This window comes from Globicephala melas, chromosome 10 (genome assembly GCF_963455315.2).
Source record: "Globicephala melas chromosome 10, mGloMel1.2, whole genome shotgun sequence".
Classification (NCBI taxonomy): Eukaryota; Metazoa; Chordata; class Mammalia; order Artiodactyla; family Delphinidae; genus Globicephala; species Globicephala melas.
Window position 1 is genome coordinate 33192772 of NC_083323.1, and position 22630 is coordinate 33215401.

Sequence of the window (22630 nt, forward strand, 5' to 3'; positions counted from 1 at the left end):
CAACAGCATAGACACATGTAAGAGAAAACCCATTAAGATAATGATTTTCAAAATCAGTAACAATTTGTTTTTCACCAAAAGCCCCATGACCCAAACCACTGATTTACTAAGTCCCTTAGGTGGTGGTCAGATCACTCAGGGCATTTACTTGTGTTTTTATGTGATTTAATAAAGATGACACATTGACTGACTTATTAGGTATGAACATACAACGTTCTCTTTGAATAATGATGCAGGCGCATCCTTGCCGGGTAGTAGGAATGTCCAAGGCCATTTTATTTTGGAGGAAAGCTTTTTTTATTAGAGACATTTTAGTATTCAGTACGGACAGGCTTTGTTGGCTATCACTTGAGGCTTGTTGGGGGAATTTAGTAAAGGCTTCCATGTGTGCTCTAATATCCTCCAGGCCGGTGGAGGGGACAAAGATAGTGGCCAAATGATTGTACCAGTGGAACACAGAATGTGTCCACCTGGCCTTGAAGAAAAGGAGGTTGGCAGCTTTAGGAACTTGACCTCGTTTGCATGTGATACATGTTGGCCGGTGGAGGCAGTAGTGTTGGTGTGAGATGATGGAATGGGGGTCGGATATGCCAGACCAGGACCCCCATTTTCTCCCCTCCTTCAATAGTTCATGTTCCGTTTCAAGTATAATGCATTTTAACAGGTCTGGCTGGCAACAGTGGACATGGAGCAGTTTCCTCTCACCCAGTGGTGCAAAGTAACTCACCTATTCTGGTGCGACGTCTCGTAAATTTCAGTGGCTAATTCTCTCTCAGGCATGATGGGGCTTGGTGTTCTCAACAACATAACACGTTGATCCATGGTAAGAGTCAGGACAGTGGCTGTTTTTTGGGGATTTCTATACCTTTATGGTATTGGATGTTTCGGCCAGGGTCCCCAGTCTGGTATATGGGGCAACAGGTCCACTGGTTGATCATTCAAATGTATTAGAGGCTGGGGCAGTAGTTTAGTCCACCCAGCCAAGGTGGTTTTACCTGTTAGTAATTTGATCTGCCGCTTTAATATTCCACTTTTTCTTTCCATTAGCCCTGCTGCTTGAAAATTATAGGGGAGATGGAACCTCCATGTCATGTTGTTCTGCCCAGTTTTGCATATTATGAGCTCTGAAATGTGAACCCAGATTACTGTCTATTTGATGAAGCTTTCTGTGCATGGTACTCAGCTCTTCTAGCCTCCTAATGGTGGTAGCCTGGTTTGTGTGGCAACAGGGGAAAGCTTGGGTTAGGCTAGATACAGTGTCTACCCAAACCAGAGCATGTTTAGAACACTCAGTCAGAGGAAAGAGGCCGATATATTCAACTTGCCAATCCCTCATCAGTTGGGAACTCCAGTGGATGGCACCAGACTCCTTTGACAGTTATCTTGGGTGGTATTTAGAACACATAGGACGTGCTGATACTGCATTAACCAAGATACTGTATCTTAAGGGCAATCTGGCATCCTTGGCAACACACCATCCTATGCAGGCACTACAGTGGACACTCCTCCTATGCTCTCAATCTGCTGTATCTACTGATGTGTCAGTTGCTAAAGTTCATTCCCAGGCTAGGACCTCAGCTTCCTGATTGCCAGGGGGTGTCAATGCTTCATGAGCCGGAATGTGGACGACAGTGAGGACTGTGCTGGGCTCTTGCAGGTGAACCCAAATGTCTTTCCGCATATCTTGACCCCACAAGGGCTTACTCATGATCATCCACCCCTCAGCTTTCCATTATCTGAGCCATAGGGTTAACCCTTTTAGAGCAGCTCAACTGTCAGTAGAAAGGGTTAACAGCCAGAGCTCATTAGTGATAACCAGCCAACCTGCTCTGCATTCAGCCCATTGGCTGTGGTGGCTCCTTTTCTCCCCAGGCATCTGTATACCAAACATCAGAGGGCATTTCCCCCACTCCCTCTCTACAGGCCACAGGGGCTGCCATAGGAATAGGGGTGGGAGTATTTGGAGGATCTACATACTCTTCAGGGCCTAGTAGCACCTGCAGTTTTAGAGACAGTGGGCTGGTGGACAGAGTGCTCCTGTGCTGCAAGTAGGCCACTCAGTCAATGTGGTAGTTTGAGCCATGGCAGAGGTGAGTCAATGGAACATATTCTTAACTCACCCCTTGATAGGAAGGGAAGTTCTTACCATGCTAGGCTGTTCCTTTGTGAGAGGCTCTACGGAGGCATTCTGTGTCCACTGCTAGAAGCTGTTGCTCTGTGGGGATATATTGGGTTTTGTCCCCTACCAGACCTGAGACCAAAATCTTCGGGGTACTCACTCCTTTTGTTGTCCCTGTCACAGTGTCCAGCCCATACCATCTGGAGTCACGGACATATCTAATTCAAAGGGTAGTGCTGCATGGGAGATGCTCAGAGCTTCACTAGTATTTTTGCCTTCTCAGAGGCAGCTTGTTTTGATCCCCAGTCCCATATGTGCCCTTTCTTTACCAGTTGGTGTAAGGAATGGAGGCACTGTGCCAAGTGGAAAATAAAAGTCCTTCAAAACCCCAGAATCTCTACAAACTCTTGTACCTCTGTCACATATTTAGGGGTTGGATAGACTTGAATCTTATCAATTACAGATTCTGGGACACAGTGTGTCTTATCCAACTAAACAACTCCCAAAACTTCTGGCTATGCCTGGGCCTTGAATTTTCTGTGGGTTCACCACCCATCCTCTCCCTCTCAGATGTTTTAGCAGTCTGCAAAGTGACCTGCTGCAGAGCCAAGTCTTCACTTGTTAGCATTATATCATCAATGTCCTGAGCCTATTTTATTGATGTGGGGAGGGAGAACAAGGACAGATCTTGAGTAACCATCCCACGACATATTGTAGGTAGCCCTGGGGAAGCAATTGAAAGGTCCAATGTTGCCCCTTTCACGTGATCTTAGTTTTTAGAAACTTATCAGGGTCTTTTCCAGGAATCTTCTCAAAGATAAAGCACTCTTGTAGGAACACATTATCAGAGTAAAACAATAATTGTCTGTAAATGATAAAAGACTTAAAAATAGCCATGGTTAAAGATCTCATGAGAGTTCATTATAACGCAGTTGACAAGGAAATTTGGTTATTTCTATGACCTACACTTTAAAATTATGACTGATAACGTTATGCCAGGACAGACTAGATTTTTTGGAATGTCCTATAAATATATTATAAAGAAAGTTTGGCATTATTCTTATTTGGCAATGTTTACCATGTAATTTAACATATTAAATAAGCCTACTTAGTTTGATAATCTCTCTTTTATAAGGAGAGAGAACACATCTTTTGAGATGCTCCAGGGGCCTGCTGCAAAATCCCAAAGTTAGTTCAAGATCAGTAAGACTTCATTTAGAATCTTATTTTGGGGAAGTTTGTTAAAAAGATCAAATGATTTAAAATACTTGATTAAATGAGATCATAGATTATTAGGCAACACTATTTAGTTATCCATTTAACCAAAAAGACAATTGAAGACTTTAAAGGCAAACATAGAGAGTTATATAGTTGTAAAAAAAGCTTAGCTCTTTTAACTAGAGAAGACTGTTTTCTTAAGTAATCAAAGACCTGATAAAGACAACATGAAACATAGGAAATTATTTTGACAAAACACAGAATTTTATAACAGTCTGTATTTTAAAAAACCTATCCCCCCCTGCCCTTTTTTTTCAATCTCAAGTAGGCAGTGTTTACAATTCACAGATATGATAAGATCTACAACTTCAAGAGACAGAGAAAGAATGAAAGTTTTCTTGTTGGAGTTTTGGGGTATATTTTTTTATTATCAGAAATCTAGGGTAATCACAGTTTAAAATTTTTCTTTGTATTAAGTGTTGGATGGAATGGGCCATTCTGTTTATTTCATTATCAATCACCACAACCTCCTCCCCTTCCCTCTCCTTACTTCCCCAGGGATTCTACATTTTAATGTCCTACTTTGGTCATAAGTGCTTGAATCTTAAACTTCAACAGTGTGTAAATTTCCAGGTCTCCAACTTATTATTCTGCTCTCCTATCTCGTCCGCTAGCCCTGAAGCTAACAGAGTAGAGGACACCTGCATGTCCTTCTATAACTTCAGTTTTTATTCCAACTTTCCAATTCAAGCTTCAGCCTCTAGTTGGGCATTGGTAGCTGGCCGAACTACATGCAGTGAAGGCCAACCCCTGCAACCGTCATTAGTTTTCCTTTTTTGCCACAGTGCACAATGTACAGTTTCTCAAGCAAACACATTAAAGCAGCTAGTTCCGGGGGCATCCGTACTCATGCAGTGGTCCACAAGCATCTAGTGTATGGGCCACCCCTCATAACAGAGAGGTCAGTGGCCAACTCAGGATTTCCCCTGTGGCTGCCTCTTTCCCAATACTCATTCCTTTGTTCTCCTGGGCAGCTCGACGATTGTTGGTTTGCAAATTGCCCCTGTACACAGAGGGCATGGAGAGACTGAAGAAAGAGGCAAATAATTCTAGATTGGTAGGTGGCAGTTTTAATAAACAAGGCAACTTACTTGCAAGGCTTATCTTGGGCAGCCCCAAGATGAATAGATCTCCACGGCCACCCACCAGAAAGTTAAAAGTTTATATAGAGGCCCTAACTGGGTTCAGTCATGTATACCATCCAGGTGGTCTCAAAACCACATTGCTATCTCAAGGCTATGTCCTTGGGCAGTTTCTAGTACAGGGAATGCAAGAACACTCATTCCAGGGACAGGGGTGGGGGTGAGGAACCTCTGATTGTCTGGGTCCAGCTCATGGGTCAACCAGCAGACACATCCTGTTGATTACCTCACCCACCAGTAGGATGAGGTTATATCACTTTCTATTTAAAATAATTCTATTTAAATATATTATTTTCAGATTATCTTTAGAATTCATATATATACATATATGTACATGTTTCATAGGTACATAATTCATAACTGTACAGATTTTTATAACAAACTAAACTAGATGATTTTTCAAAGTGAATTGTATGTATTATATAAGAAATTTTTATCTTAGTCGACATTCATGCCATTGTATTGTTTTTATGATTCCTACCATGATGATTACTTTTAATACAGCAAATAAATGATTAAGTATCAAGTGACAGTAGCATATCCAGTTTCAGATAAGAGCGCTTAATGAATTACAAAATACTTCTGATAAACCTATATATATTAGAAAATAAGTCATAAACTCTTGAAGTCATAATGGAATAAAAAGAACATACCTGAGTTGTCTTTAACTGATTTTGATAGTAAAAAATGCTAGAAATATAATTTATACATATACTTACTATAATTTCATTTCACAGAGAAAACTTGTTATGAAAGATTATATATAGTTCCAAAGGAAAAAAATCAGTTATTTTTTGAGTCATTTAAACAAAATTTATGAATATTTTTAGATGCTTATACCATACATGCTTAGAAATGGAATTTCTAATCATAATAAAAAGAAGAAACTATAAAATAAATGAAATTGCAATTCTTCTGCTTTGCCATTATCAAGGATGCTTAATTCACCCTTCGTTCTAGTCATAGCACAAAGAAATTGTCCTGGAATTCACCAACAAACCTTCAAGGGCGTGGTGATACAACTGTGAAACCTAACAGCTCAGAGGGAGATTAAAGGTTGCACTCCTTGAAACACAGCAAGACTGTCAGCTATCAAAGGCTGCACCTTTGGAGTCCTTGTAATAAAAGTCTGAGGAGTAATCTAATGTGCCATTAACATGAAAGTGTCTGCCAGCCTACAATATTGGTTTTGCTTTAAATGTGTTGAGTACTAACCACCTGGCTTGCTTCCAGATTCCTAGCTGCTTATGGTGCAAGCACTGAAACGTTATCAGAAAAACTTAGCTCTTTGAAAACAGACTTGCATATAAGTGGCTTACAGAGAAAACTGTTTCCTGCAACATAGCGCTTTCTTTCTAAAACATGTTTAATTCACATTGAGCATCAAAGGCGTTCGTTTTGCAAAATTCCTAAGATTACACTAAATATGATACAACAGAGTAAATCTAGATCTAAAAATGTAAGAAAGAATAACCGAGATCCCTCAATTGTATCACTGAGTCCCTACTCCACTGCTGGCAGATTACAGCTGTTTTTCTAGAGTTTATTAGATATTTATCCATCATTATAGGTAATGCCACATATGGACTGCTGTGTAGCATCAGGGAGTGTTTCTCTACATAACATCAAAGAACATCCCACAGGAGTCAGTCATAGGTGTTCTGTATTAGTGAATGGTGACATTCCAAAAAATTCTCACCTTCTCACATGGAAACTCATTGTCTCCCTTTATCCAGATGCCAATTATTAATTCTGTTTTTTCTCCTTGATAGACATAAATATGTACACACATATTCACTGACTGAATACCATAAGTAGGGGACTACTATTTATTTGGCTTTTCACTAGATTAAAATATCAAATAGGTAGGCACTCTTCTAAACTTTGTACATGTTTTACTACATTCGTTCACACCACAGCCCCTGGAAATAAGTGTAATTTTTACCTTATTCATATGAAGAAAAAAACCTGAAGAGCAGAGAAAATAAATAGTCCAAGGACATACAGTCAGTAGCCTAGTCAGGGTTCAAACCAAGACTCAGACTCTGTGTGCTCAAATACTCTGCCTTACTGCCTTTCTTTCCAGATCTGACCATGAGTAAGGCATTTGGTGATATATCTTATGTTAACTTATGTTTAATTTATTTGAGAAGAAACTTTTTGAACCTATTTGTGAATTTTGTCTTAGTCAAGCACCAGAAAAAGAATGAATATTGAGCTAATATTGATTTGTTAAATAAACATGTAGAATTCTTAACTTTAAATTTTTCCACAACAGAAATAATCAGAGAGGTAAGACCATCTTGTTGAAACTGGCAAACTTTAGCAAGTCACTTACCCCCTCTAAGCTTTAATTTCCTAACTTCCTATAACTTTTGTCTTTGTTAGAAGGTTTTTGTTTGGGATTAAATAATATAATTGATGTGTATATTCACTGTCAACTAAAAATTCCCACAAATGCAAAATAATACTATTATAATGCTACTAAAAGGAAAATAACAAATTCCACAGTTTATGTGAGTTGGGAAAGTCTAATAGAATTTCAAATAAGAAATATATAAATACACTTTCGATCATGTATCACATGTTCAGAAGTCAAATATATAGATTCTGAGGTTTTTCAGTAACTTAGTAACATAAAGGCATTATTTTTTTTTAATTGGAGTATAATTGCTTTACAATGTTGTGAATCAACTGTATGTATACATATATCCCCTCCCTCTTGGACCTCCCTCCCTCCCTCTATTTCCCCTTTTATGGCTGCTAGCATTTGCCTTATGTACTGAGGTGCTACTATGTTGGGTGCATAAATCTTTATAATTGTTATATCTTCTTCTTGGATTGATCCCTTGATCATTATGTAGTGTCCTTCCTTATCTCTAGTAATAGTCTTTATTTTAAAGTCTATTTTATCTGGTATTAGTGTTGCTACTCCAGCTTTCTTTTGATTTCCATTTGCATGGAATATCTTTTTCCATCCCCTCACTTTCAGTCTGTATGGGTCCCTAGGTCTGAAGTGGGTCTCTTGTAGACAGCATATATACGGGTCTTCTTTTTGTATCCATTCAGCGAGACTGTGTCTTTTGGTTGGAACATTTAATCCATTTACATTTAAGGTAGTTATCAATATGTATGTTCCTATTACCATTTTCTTAATTGTTTTGGGTTTGTTTTTGTAGGTGTTTTTCTTCTCTTGTGTTTCCTGCCTAAAGAAATTCTTTAGCATTTGTTGCAAAGCTGGTCTGGTCTGGTGCTGCTGAATTCTCTTAGCTTTTGCTTGTCTGTAAAGCTTTGTATTTCTCTGTCAAATCTGAACGAGATCCTTGCTGGTAGAGTAATCTCGATTGTAGGTTTTTCCCTTTCATCACTTTAAATATGTCCTGCCACTCCCTTCTGGCCTGCAGAGTTCTGCTGAGAAATCAGCTGATAACCTTATGGGGATTCCTTGTATGTTATTTGTTGCTTTTCCCTTGCTGCTTTTAATATTTTTTCTTTGAAGTTAATTTTTGTCAGTTTGATTAATATGTGTTTTGGTGTGTTTCTCCTAGGGTTTATCCTGTATGGTATTCTCTGTGCTTCCTGGACTTGGATGGTTATTTCCTTTCCCATGTTAGGGAAGTTTTCGACTATAATCTCTTTGAATATTTTCTCAGACCCTTTCTTTTTCCCTTCTTCTTCTGGGACCCCTATAATTCAAATGTTGGTGCATTTAATGTTGTCCTAGATGTCTCTGAGACTGTCCTCAATTCTTTTCATTCTTTTTTCTTATTCTGCTCCTTGGCAGTTATTTCCACCATTGTATCTTCCAGGTCACTTATTCGTTCTTCTGCCTCAGTTATTCTGCTATTGATTCCTTCTAGTGTATTTTTCATTTCAGTTATTGTTGTTCATCTCTGTTTGTTTGTTCTTTAGTTCTTCTAGGTCTTTGTGAAACATTTCCTGTATTTTCTCAATCCGTGCCTCCATTCTATTTCTGAGATTTTGGATCATCTTTACTCTCATTACTCTGAATTCTTTTTCAGGTAGATTGCCTATTTTCTCTTCATTTATTTTGCCTTGTAGTTTTTTTACCTTGCTTCTTCATCTGTAGCACATTTTTTGTCATCTCATTTTTTTTTTTTTTTTTTGATGGGTGGGACTGAGTTCCTGTCTTACTGGTTGTTTCGCCTGAGGCTTTCAGCACTGGAGTTTGCATGCAGTTGGGTAGAGCTGGGTCTTGGTGCTGCGATGAGGACCTCCAGGAGACTTCATTCTGATAATATTCCCTGGGGTCTGAGGTTATCTGTTAGTCCAGTGGTTCAGACTCAGTGCTCCCACCACAGGAGCTCAGGCCTGACCCCTGGCCCGTGAACCAAGATCGTGCAAGCCACGTAGCATGAAAATATTATCTTGCCACTTATTATGCAAATAATTTGGCTAAAGGGGATGTTTTAGAAAATTTCTATTAGTGGGAAATATCTGATTTGTAATCTGTATAGCTTTCTACCACATTATATGTGATTACCAGAACCATCAATGATACTAAACTTCAGGCATAAATTTTAAGATAGAGTTTTATTTCAATTTGAGCAGGTCCTTCTACCACCTCAACTGTAGTAGGCATCCATTACTGCTCAAGATTGTGTTGACCCTGAGAAAACGCAGTAAGGGAGGGGATGACCAGTTCATAATGTAATGGAAATTACTTTTCCTGCTTGGCAAGTAAATTCAGAAGAAAGTAAGAAAAGGAGAGTGCTTGAAGTGGATAGTCATCTGTTAAAGGTCAAATTTCCAGAGACATCTTTGCTACAAATCTGGGGAAAGAAATTCTTCAAAATCCTTTGCTTCATCCGGTAAATGGCAAAGATGAAATTCCTTTTGTGTTGCTTAGATTTTTTTCTTTTGCAGTGTTCCCAAATAAACACATGGAAGTGCAACTTATTGTGTTTTCAAGTCCTTTCGTGCAATAGCAAAAGCAATAAGTTGGCATCATCAGCTTCTCCTTTGTGACAAATTCTTATTTTCTACCACATAGTTAGATCAACTGACACTGGATACATTTTGTTTTCTCACAAAGATAACTAGTTCAACTGAAATTCATTTATACAAGCATTGTAATTTAAGTCTAATAATGCCTTTGGGTTAAAGGATGGATGAAATTGAAAAGGTCAAAACCTATTTGACTTCCTTTAAATGTTTGATAGCTTGTTGACTTAAATTTATTCTATTTGAAATGCCAAGACATTTGCCCTTTTCATGTAGCTTGTGGGGCTCCTCATTAATATTTTTTTCTGACATCCAATCATTCCAAAGCATTAAACATTTCTCAACACATCTATATGTTTATAAAAGTCAATTAAGAAGTAGTTCCTACCTTCAAAGAGCACACAGTGTGATAGATGTAAACAACCACTTAAAAGTGCATCATAGCCACCATTGTTAGTGCCTTTTCATTCATTCAGTACATATTTATAAGTACCTATTATATACCAGGCACTGTTCTAGGGTTTAAAGACATATCAGTAAATACAACCTACAAAAATCCCTGCCCTCATCAGGAGCTTTCATTCTAATGAGGAGCAATTAAACTGTTTTACATTCTGATCAATAAGATTAACATCTTCTCTCCCCATGGGAACTTGCCAGGGCATGGATAGGCAGAGATGGAGGTAAAAGAGTGGAAGTATTCTCTCCTCTCTTTAATAAGGACAATATTTTGTATTGTTCATCTTGAAAATACTTCTACACACCATATTACGCTTTTTTAGTACTGTGCTTTCTTATAAATTATATATAAGCTGATAATTCGCTTATAGAAGTTAAGTCTAATACTGTTTCCTACTGTATAAACTAAATTGTCCTTCATCACTTTCGCCATGAAGCTTTTCCTGACTGTTCCTGACAGAAGTCTATTCCGCTCTACCCTGGAAAACGCAACTCTTTTTAAAAATCTTTTATGATGCTCATTTTGTTTTTACTTTTGCAGTCAGACCTTTCTATTCTGTTTCAGCATCCTCCATGATTCAATCAACTACAGATCAAAGATATTTGGAAAACAAATTACAGAAAGTTACAAAAAGCAAAACTTGGATTTGCCATTCACCAGCATATATTTACATAACATTTACATTGTATTAGGTATTATAAGTAATCTAGAGATGATTTAAAGTATACAGGAGGATGTGCGTAACTCATACGCAAATACTACACCATTTTATATAAAGGATTTTAGCATTGGCAGATTTTGGTATCTGTGGAGGTGTTGCGGGGGAGTACCTAGAACCAGTCCCCCTCAGATACTAGATACCAAGAGATAACTGTATATGATTATGTGCTTCTTTGTACCATTACTAGACTGCAAGCTACTTACAGGCAAAAACTATGTGGTAGTCATTCCATTATCCCTGAGACCTAACCCACATCATGGCTCCCACTGAAAAATATTTGCTGTATTAATTTGAAATATAACCAACCTAAATTAAGAATTAGAACAAAGAACACACAAATGCACACATAGTATTCTCCATTCTTAGTCTCTAATTCCCAATTTGAATTTTGGTGTAATTTTGAATTACATGTGTTTACATCCACTGAAATATCTTCATGCTTCCCATATTCTCCCAATACGTTAGGCACAAAACTATAATTTCTGGTTTCTATAACTAGGCTATTTTCCCCAAAAAGAAAAAAAAAATAAAATTAAAATAAATTTTTATATGAATATAAATATTTGTTTTTACTCATTATTCTTATAATTCATGTTTTAAGAGTCATCTAGATTGTATTTTGTGAACACATGTGCCTGTATCATTATGTGAGAGGTTACAACTACAATTAATTATTCAATATTTATAACTATTTGTCATTTGCTTTCTAATATATTTGAACATCGATGGTCATTAATATTCAGGTTGCTCATTGATTTATAGATAATACTAGTTATAGTATATGAAGCAAAATTAGGAAAGGCATCATCTAATTATTTACTCTTTCCTAATCTTTATACATTTCATGATCCCTCTGGACATAAGAAAGCACAAGTTCACACTTTCTCGACAATGGTTTTGATAATCCCTGAAACATTCACTATCTAGTGGAGATTGCTTCCCTGAGGAGTTAGTTCACAGGCTCTGTTTGTTTAGTTTGACTTTGCTGATCCTAACGAGAATTAATTCTCCAAGCTGTGGTGAATATATATATATATATATGTTGTAGTGACATACATCTAACTGTTCCTTGCTGACTAAATGTTTTTGTTGTTTTAAATAAGAGTCTTACATACATAAACAGAAAACATTAGGGTTTATTGGCATGAGGAATCAGTGTCAAAAATGCAAATCCTTACTCCTTCTGTTTCAAAGGGAAAATTCAGTATTCTCTCTACTAGAGTGCAGACAAATCCTGTGAATGTGAGCTTACTCTTGTCTCCCTCCGACACAGCCTCCACCAATACTGGCTTTAAATGCTTCCACTGATTAATAGAAAGCTCCAGAAACTCTCTTTGATAGTTCAAAAGGCTCTTCTTACTTCAAGTAAAAAATATTTATTCCATTGGTTTAAATAGATATTTTTTAAAAAAGCATTTATTGCATGCATTTTAGATTTGGTATAAAAAGACATAAAAAGGCATTTTAAATTAAAATAATCTATTGATAAATAGCGGTCCACTCAGGTAAAATTTTAAGCTATTGATGTTTTTGATCTTCATCTTTTTTCTATTCTAATAAGTTTCCCTGAGGAATATTTAATTGATTCCTTCTGGTTTTATTCTCATTTTCTATTAGATTTTTTCCCTTGTCTGCAAAAAAGTCAGTAGATAGGAGTGATGGATGTGGATATACAGTTTCCGGAGAAAACGAGCCACGTGGCTCAGAGCAGGAACCCTATCTTATTGTTCCTTTGTACCCGCAACATCTAACACAGTGCTCAACGCATAATGTAGTTCAATAAATATTTGTTGAAATGAACAAACTGTACAAGGAGGTCATGCGTAAGATTTACTGAAACAACATGTTATTGTACTTGAAGAGAGAGGTACATGGAGAATATTAAAGTCATGAGTCAGAAAATTAGAACATGAACTTCTAGTCTAATATTAAGATAAGGAAAGATTCTGCCTCATGTTTCTAGCTGTACTACTACATCATTTAACTCCATTATGGAATAGTAACACCAAAACATTTATTATTTTATTTCTTTTCCTCTACCATACACACAAAATAATGTTAACACTCAAGGAGAAAGGATTATTTGGATCAGATACCCCTATTTTTGCACTGAATTCTCTCAAACACATATACTAAACTATAAAAATTATGAATATTACATTAAAATACAAACTCATGAAAGATGCTAATTATGTAATGTTAAGTAAAAACAGCCAGGCTAATGTACTATAATCATAAATATATTTAGCAAGGACCTAAATTTGAAAATCTATTCTATATTACATGTTAAAATACTGAAACCCGATGCATGATAACAGAACTGCCATATTGGACCTATCAAGAATTCATTTACATGAGGGGCTAAGTCCTTTGAAATATCAATTATTTTATCCTGAGGAAGTTTGTGCCTGAGTCCAAATGGAAAGATGCTATTATAAAGCAGGAATATTTATGAAATCTTCTAGTGAGGCACTGGGAACATAAGACACATTAACATTTAGAAAAGTGTGTCAGCAGTGGTGATGACTAGGACATTACGTCTCTACCTAGAGGTACTATTGCTGCTCATTGGAATATGAAATAGACGCTCTCTGAGCTGTGAGAGGGAATCGTTCCTCTGGGATGTGTTTTTAGAGGACATCACAGCAGCATCTCAGCCTTATTAGTGCCTAAGGCAGGCTTCAGAAGCCATGGGAATGAAAAGAACAGTGGCATAGGCAGTCTCAGAAGGTATCAAAATCATGAGCCAATACTGGTGAGGAAGAAAATGATAGAAGTCAAATGGAAGCAAGAAGACTATTTCATACATACACTTGAAACACTTCCTGGGGAAAACAAAACAAGATGGGAAGGGATTTGAGGAGACTAGAGGTCCTAAAAAGGCAGAGGTGATCCACGGAAAGGCATTTTCGTATATTATTCTGACGTTAGCATGATAAGAAACATAAATGATACAAGCTTTTAAAATGCATGGGAAATAAATAAAATTTAGAATAATTACCCTAAAACAATAACTGTATTTTTGTCATGGTGCTGAATTTACATGTATTTTTTCTATTTTGCAAATTTTCTGTATAGCAGTTGATTGGTTTTGTTATTTAAAAAACTGCATGTACCTGCTTATATATATATATTTTAAAAAACCAATGAAGGTAGTCAGAAGTACCCTGGTCCAAATAATTTATGCTCTGACTACTTCTGCATCTCATTTCTATTTATTTGTCTCTCCATCCCATTATCCCCAGTCTTAAAGGATGTTTCCTGAGCACATGATGGCTTTGAAATTCTAAGTGTGAACTTTGGAAGAGATTCAAGATACAAAGTATAAATTTATTCTCTTGATTGATGGTAGGGAAATGATCACTGTCAGGTATCAAGCTTCTATCCAAAAACTAAATATGCCGCGGGCTCCAGTCAGAACATAAATATCTCTCTTAGATCTTCTTTGAACTCTCTCCTGCCACCTTTGCATGTTAGTGGCAACCCTGTTTGGGCCTAAGGAAATGGATTTAGTTTTTAATATTTATCCTAAATTTGCTCACTCCAACTTTAATCTTTAAACGTAAGTCCTGAAATAATTTGACTTGTTTTAAAACACATGAAATTATGCAACTGACCCTTTCTTTGTAATACAAAGGAAGCAGTGCTTGTCTGGTGAAGCTAAAGATTCAGGAGATTTAACATGAGTGCATAAATCTTGTCATCAAGGGATTCAGAACATTTTTAAACAACCGTGTGTGTATGTCAGAAAGGTGAGATTATAAGTGTTTGGGGGGAAAGGACGTGGATTTAGGGAAACAGGTATTGAAGATGTTACATTTTATGCCTAAAACACTTTACCATCAGGAATGTATTTTCAAAAATAAAAAGGTCCCATCTGCCATCCCTACCGCAAATGAAGACAAACTAAGTTTGGCAAAAGAAAAGTAGGTAAATCCAAATTAGTTTCTAAAGACTGTGAAATTTTGAATACCTTATTAGAATCCTAACATATTAATAAACACAACTGCATGCAAAAGGCTGTTTCATTCTCAGTTTTATTCTGTTTTTGCCCCACCTGTCTTGGAGTACCAAATTATCTTCTCCTCCCCTAGATCCCATTTTGTGAGACAATGATTTTGTTAGATAATAATTTAGTAAGAAATTTTGAGTGGCAACTCTGTTCTAGGCAGAATTCTAATCGCTGGGAATATAGCAGAAAACAGAAACAAGACTGCTCTTTTGGTGCTTTGTAATCTAGTGAAAGGTGGAAAATAACAAACAAATAATAAAATCAAGTCAAGACAAGGGCTAGAAAGAAAATAAAGCGGGAAAAGGGGAGGGGAGAAAATTGTGATTTTAGGTAGTATGTTATATCATGATCTCTCTAACATGGTGACTTTTGATCAGACATGTCAAAGAAGTGATATCCAAACACCAAGGTTAGAATATTTTAGACACAGAGAGCTAATGCCTGGAAGTAGGCACATGCTGAAATAGAAGAAGTCCATTGTGGATGTAGTGAAAAGAGCAAGAGCAAAAGTAGTAGATCAGGTGAGAGGTGATGGTGGTTTGGACTAAGATTGTAGAAATGCAAGTGAAGTGAAGGACTTGAATTCTAGATGCAGTACGTAGGTACAGATTCTAGCTGAAGACTCAGTAATGGGCCACTCCATTATTTGGAGGTTGGAAAAATGAGGAAGAACCAGAAAAGGAGACTAAAAAGTAGTATTAATTGAGAAAGGAAGAAAAAGAAGAAAATTATATCTTTGATGCTGAGTAAAGAAAACAAGAAGGAGGTAGTGATGAAATGTATCAAAAGCGGAAGAGTTTATTAAGGACTGGATAAAAGACCATTGAATTTGGCAACGTGGAGTCCATTAATGGCTTTGAGAAAAGAATTTTAACAGAGTAATGGGAGCAAAGCTTATTTAGGAAGAGTTTTAAAAAGAGTGGGAGAAGGTGAAGTGAAATAATGAATATAGACCACCTTTGAGATAATGTATGCGTGTGTGTATATGTATGTAAGTGTGTGTGTCTGTAAATGGGATCAGACAAATGGAACACTAGAGTGGATTAGAGTGGATTCTGGGGTCAGAAGACGTTCTTTTTTGAGGTGGGAGACATCACATAATATTTATATTCTGTTGTGAACAGTACAGTAGAGAAGAAAAAAAAAACACCCACCACAGAGAGAAAGAGTGAAGCCATCTGCAAAATGGATGTCCAGGAATATGTGTAAGGGGCTGAAACCCAGGCCATTAAGTAGAGGAATTGGTCTTAGGCACGTGACCCTTTCATTTTAACAGGAAGAAGGACAGATATGTGGTTGAGTATGTAGGTAGGTTGGTTGACTTGGTGATTTGCATTGAGGTGGGAGGGCAGTAATCTAAAAAGTTCTCGTCTGATTTCTCCTATTTTCTCAATGAAATAACAAAGATATCAGGTGAGTCTGAGAGGAGAGAGGAAATGTTGGAGGCTTAAGGAGATAGAGAAAAACTTTTACCAGAATTATTTCCAGGTATTGGGAAGGAAGGGAAATGAGGAAAGGAGTTGATAGTTCCTCACCAGTACATACAGATCCCCAGAAAGGCCTATTCATACTTTCTTCCAGTCATATGGAATTTTTTCTTACTCTTCAAGTATACCTCACATTGAGGTCTTTGAAAGTTCTGTTGTTCTGATATGAGAACTATATACCTTTTAAATTGTCATTTATTATTATTATTTTGTTTTTTGGGGGGTTTTTTTGGTTGTGCCGCACAGCTTTCAGAATCTCAGTTTCCCGACCAGGGATTGAACCCATGCCCCCTGCACTGGGAGCATGGAGTCTTAACCACTGGACCGCCAGGGAAGTCCCAAGAACTATGTAACTTTTAACCATTCTTTAAACTTCAGTTTAAATTCCAGCAAGTCCTCCTAGTACAAACCTTAAACTTGCTCCTACCATAGCCCTTATCATATCATGTACTTCTTTCCTTTCTGCCAACAGACTGTGTATTCCTCATATGATTGTATTACATCTCCAGTAGCTATGCAGAAAATATTGCGCATTATAAAATTACATAGATCTGTTATTACATGCAGGTGATTTTGTTTCTTTTTTATTTTCTCCCTCACACCAAAATTTAATTCAGTGAGTACCTACACATTTGCAAAGTAAATTTATATTTAGAATTATATGTTGTATTTAAAATTGGAAACTATTAGAAGCACTTTTATTTCAACTTCATCTGCACAAAGGTAACATCTGCACAAAGGTAACATCTGCACAAAGGAGACTGCAAGTTGAAATAGCCAGTTCCAAAATGCAAATCTCCACCGTGGTATGTGTAGATTTTAGAAAACAACAACAACAATAATAACAACAGAAGCTAGGAGGTAAAAAGGAGTAATAATGTTTATATAATTCCAAAATCTTAAAAGTGCATTTTGGGTTTAATTATCTCTGAAGAGATTAAAATTAAGTATAATTCATCTTCTAGCTAGCTGAGATTTTTTTTTATAGTTTTCCATAATTAACTCAAACATGTTATTCAAACTTTGACTTCCATACAAATATAAAGGTATAATTTAGATGGATAGAAAGAGGCTTTGCAATAGAACAATGTGACCATAAAAGCCATTTTTTCTTATTTTATTCAATGTCAGGAAAATATAATAGAAAAATCTGTCACTTTTGATGGAGAACAGAGTGTAATTAAATTTAGTTCTACTTGAGAACTTTGTTTCAATTTGATTTGCAGTTAACCAATGCTCATTGTTTAGTTTAAAAGCTTATAAATTTGGCTGTCGTATCTGCGTAAAGGGATACATTTGAAGTACCACACCTGATTTTTAAATATATTTTCAGTTCTCTATGATCTGCATTACAGTTTTACTTAAATTAAAGCTGATTCTCTTTTTAAAAGGAGAAGTGTGTTTTAGGTGTCTTATTTTCCTTTCTCAGACAGCTTATATCTTTGGTTTTTATACTGTGGATTATACCTGTGTGATTTGTATGAGAGCAGTTTCTTTGAAAATTCCTATTTCTGACTTATGTGTGTGTATGTGTATATTGTTGAACAAGATGGAGGATGCAAAGATACCCCATTTGTTGTTGAAGGATCTTGCTTTTTTCATTATGATATAACCATAGAAAGTGCCAGAAACTGATAAAAAAAGAAACCTAGAAATTAAGTCATACAAACTTACATATACAAAACACACAGCTTGTGGGAAAAGGGATGCCAGGAATGGCATCCATATATCTACTTTTAATTTGAAATACATCTATACCCTAACTTACTCCAGAATGCATTGTGGGGGGATCTTGTAAATCATAGCATTCTCATAGAAAACAATCCCTACTCCATAATAAAATCTAGTGTGGAGTTCTTCCAGGCTTAGGAAATAAAGGTAAATCATGAAAACCCTCTGAGGTCACAGAATCTGAGAATAGAATCCACAAGAAACTGATATTGAAACCGCTAGGTGAGGTTTCAGGGACCCCGAGGGGTTCCAGTTCTTTATGTCTCAGCACAGAAAAGAATTCAGTGAGAGGCAAAGTGATGGAAGTGATTTATTAGGATAAGAAGTGATTTATTAGAATAGGATACTTGTGAGGTTTACAAGTGGGCAGGAGAGTGTTGCACTGCCCCAGGTACTTAGTGGGTTACATTTTTAGAATTAAAGGAAAAGAGGGAAGGAAGAGAAGACCACTTTCTTCCTCGTTCTTCCAGTCTTCCATCATTAACTCCTCCTACATGTCGGGCAGGGGAGTTTTTGACCCTATATTGGCACATCCGGGACTGTCATGGCGCTCTGAAAAAATTATTTCAGGTCTTAGTATAATGAGGGTCTTTCACTTTGAAATGTCACCTTTCCCTAAATTATTGTTTTTGTACAGAGAGCATGTCCCAGGGGTCATTAACTTGTTGACATCACTGAGCAGGATGTAGGCTTTATTTTTCCGCTATTGTTTTTATTGTCTTGAGGCATGCCTCGTGGCTCCATTGCATGGTTTTGTTGCTGAGCAAGTTAGCTTGGTTTTGTTATTAAGCAAGCCTGTCTGGCTTTGATGCTAAGTGGCTTGCCCTGCTTTATGAGTCAAGTAAGCCCACATTGTTTCAGGATTTTCCCATTGCTTTCTTGAGTTATCATTAACTTACTGCGGTTTCCCAAAGCCCCTTAAAGTTCCCTCTCTATCTACAATGCCCTAGTGGGATTTCTGAACTAACTATTTGATTATCCTACTCTACCTCTATCAATATGATGCAATTTGACCTAAAGTTAGAGTCAGACTATTGGGTCCAAATGAAAGAAACTTAATATTTATCATTCAGCAAATATTCATTGTGCATATACTATGTTTCAAATATTGTTCTAGACACTGGGAATAAAGCAATGAATAAGACAGACAATGTTTCCACCCTCATGAAACATTCAAAAGGTGGGTGGAGGTGGACTAGAAATAAAAATCAGATAGTAATAAGTATTCTGAAGAAAATAAAACAGGGTACTATAATAAGAACTGATTAACCTAGGACACCTAAATGGGGGTTGCTGGGGGAAGGCCTCTCTGGTGATTTGATCTTAACAGAGAATGAAAAACAGTCCAGAAGGGAAAGGGTCTATGGCTAAGAATACAGGAAATGTAAAGACACAGAAATGAGAGCTTGAACAGTTACAGAAACAGAGAGAAATTCAGTATATCTGAATTATAAAGAGTAATTGGAAGAGTAGTCAGAAATGGCATCACAGAGGTGGGGACCAAGAGAAGATGATGTAGAGCTGGGAGCCTATGGAAGAGTGCGATACTCTGTAGAATGCAACCGGAACTTAAGAAGGGATGCAACGTAGCCTGATGAATTTTTGCAAAGATCACTCAGACCCACAGGAGGGGAATGGATTACATGGGCACATAATGAAAGCAGAAAAACTACTTAGAGTAGTCCAGTAACGGGGTGATGGAAATTTGATTTTAGGCAGTCACATAGAGATGAAGAAACCTGAAACTTCTCTAAAAATTTTCTTTATCACAACATAATCTTATTTCTCTCATTTTCGAACTGCTTTGGTGGGTCTGTCACCTTCACTTTTAACTTTGGTTTGGATGGGCAAAAGCCCTTGTCAAGCACATACTATACAATCCAATTCCATATATGGAATATGTGAATATTGGATGCATGTAATTTTTGAATAAGAAATGGTTAGTGTCTCAGTGCATTTTCAGATTGTTATGCTAGTTTCTTTTAATTAATCTGTGCTGAAGGGCCATTAAACATAAACTCTTATGATGGTTGTTCTTTTGAGTTTGGAGAAGATGACATAACTGTTACATATAACAGTGAACTAACACAGTGTGGTAATATCCACCATTTCTATTCACTGTGAGATTTAAAACTATTCTATTAAGTAACACAATTCTATTTATTTCCTTGACTTACCATATGGTACTGCCATGACTTTACCACCAAGCAGTCATTTTGTCTGCATCTGAACCCATCAGTCTATCGCAGCGATTTCCAGTAGGGGTGGCCTTGAATAGGCAGAGCAGCAGCTGTTCTTGGGAAGCAGCATTAGGTCTCAGACCCACTTTTGGAAGGAACCTGACAAGTGCATGTTTCTGCCCCCAATTAATCTGTCAGTTTAGATCACTGATGCCAAAAACCAGAAAGGCAAAGTTATCAGAAAATCTCGAGTAAATTAGAAAGCTATCCTCCAGCCACAAATTCTCTTCTCCTTCATCACACAAAGCTAATATTCCAGGAGTTCAGCCATTGAGCTGGTAAAGGAGATGTCAGCCCCTGAAGTCCAGGGGGAACCATGTCAAGCTGAATCCACAGAACATATTGCTTACTTTTATTTTATTTATTATTATTTTTTGCGGTACGCGGGCCTCCCACTGTTGTGGCCTCTCCCATTGCGGAGCACAGGCTCCGGACGCGCAGGCTCAGTGGCCATGGCTCACGGGCCTAGCCGCTCCGCGGCATGTGGGATCTTCCCGGATCGGGGCATGAACCCGTGTCCCCTGCATCGGCAGGCGGACTCTCAACCACTGCGCCACCAGGGAAGCCCAGTTACTGCAATTTAGAACTAAATATAACAGCCATATGAAAAATGGTCAGAAGTTATAATATCCCTTAATTAATATTTTCCTTAGAAGAAAATAATTCCAAAGGCTAAGGAATATGATAAGTTTATGGCTTTGATAGCATTTCTACTAATAAATCACAATGTAGATTTATCTTCATTAAGCTTTACAGATTTGTTTTTTTCTGAAGGATACCTGACCTTAACACACTTTAATTTTTAATTATATAATTCTTGAAACTTCCATTAAATGTTATCTATATTCAGAGAAAAAATAATATATATGCTGTTAATATTGTACAATATCGGGGGGTATGAAATATGAACTCATCTAAGAATTACGTGCACAGAATATCATCAGCTTTTGTTAAGCTATTTTCTTTAATTATAGGTAGGGTCTACTAAAAAATCTATTAATGCAAAGTTTTTAGGCATACTGATAGTAGTACTCTCATTGGAATAATGTAATGTCATTTTAATGCAATATTTAGATTAAAAAGGTATATATAAATGAAAAATGGAAAGTAATTTTTGAGGTTAAAACATCAAGTTGTTAAAGAAGCAAATAGTGAATTTATAGGTTCTTACCAAATTTATTTCTATTTGCATAGCCTCTTTTTAGCCACATGAATAGACCTAGTTTGGTGATAATCTGCTACTCAAGAGCATTAACTACATAGTTGAAATTTGGATTTTGGATTAAATTGAATCTAGAGGTTTAGTCTCCAAAATGTTACTACCTTCAGAGTTTGAGGGATTATAATTATGCCAAAGCAAAAATTGCACTGGTAAAGTTAAACAGGTAAGGAAGACTTTATTCTAGGCTATTATAATGGGGGATAGAGTTCTGACAGCAGTCTGAATTCAACTCTGCTGAAATAAAAGGCTAGAGAATTTAAAGAGAGGCAGGGGATAAAGACCAACAGTGTTTGCTAATTGGCCCTTCCCGAATGAAAAGTAAACTTTTTCCTATCTTCATGACAGAAGGTAGTTTCACATTTTGGAGTGAGGCTCTGGCCCAGTGAAGTTCATTCAGCTCTTACCTTCCCAGAGACTGGGGGTTGGTTAGGAGCCCATCTTCTTGATTCCATATCAAAGGGATGCCTCCCAGGTCCTTGAGATCAATCTTAGGGTATAAACTTGGCAAGAGGCTTTTAAAAAAGATTTACATCTCAAAAGGGCAGAGAAAAACTTTTTAACTACAAATTTTCTAAAGTAAATTCCCTAAGAAAAGAGAAGATCTCTGTATTTAAGCCACATGGATTCTGTTAGGGTGGGAGAGAGAGAGAGAGAGAGGTCAAGTAAGAAACAAAAAGAAGCCATTCTAAAAGTTTCATCAAACTGAGGGAAACATTACGGTCATCTTAGTCAAGTATAAGATTTGTAGGAAAAGCTCAGAATGAACTGCATCATTGATTTGATTTTAGGTAGTTCAATTTTTTTTTAGGTATCAATTGAGAATATACTTTTTTAACTTGAATAATACTATTCTTACCATGCACAGGTTTTCTTGTAATTCCATATAAATATTGTATCATCAATATTTATTTAAATTTACTCACATATCACTCTCTTTTGTCATTCTTTTTTCATTTTTTTTCTCTCAGCCTTTCTAGTAAAATTTTCCTTCTGACTAAATACCTCATTGTATCAAAATTTCCTGTAGTGAGGATCTGCAGGTGGAAAAAATTTCTGTTTTTGTTTGTTAGGACATTTTTTATTTGAATCTATTTCTTGAAATACATTTTTGTTCAGACGTATGCTACTATGTCTTGGTCCTTTGAATTGTTTGTCTCTCTGTCTTTTTGATTCTATGATCTTTATCTCTGTTAGTCTAGAGGTTAACTGTAATGCATTAAGGAATTTGTTTATATGTATTCCTTCTAGTTTGG

General features: G+C 36.7%; 1 protein-coding gene across 4 annotated transcripts in view; it reads left to right on the plus strand.

Moving 5' to 3' along the window:
- The window catches only part of MGAT4C (MGAT4 family member C), a 611229-nt gene that overhangs the window by 458584 nt on the left and 130015 nt on the right, over positions 1 to 22630 (plus strand). The window lies entirely within an intron of this gene.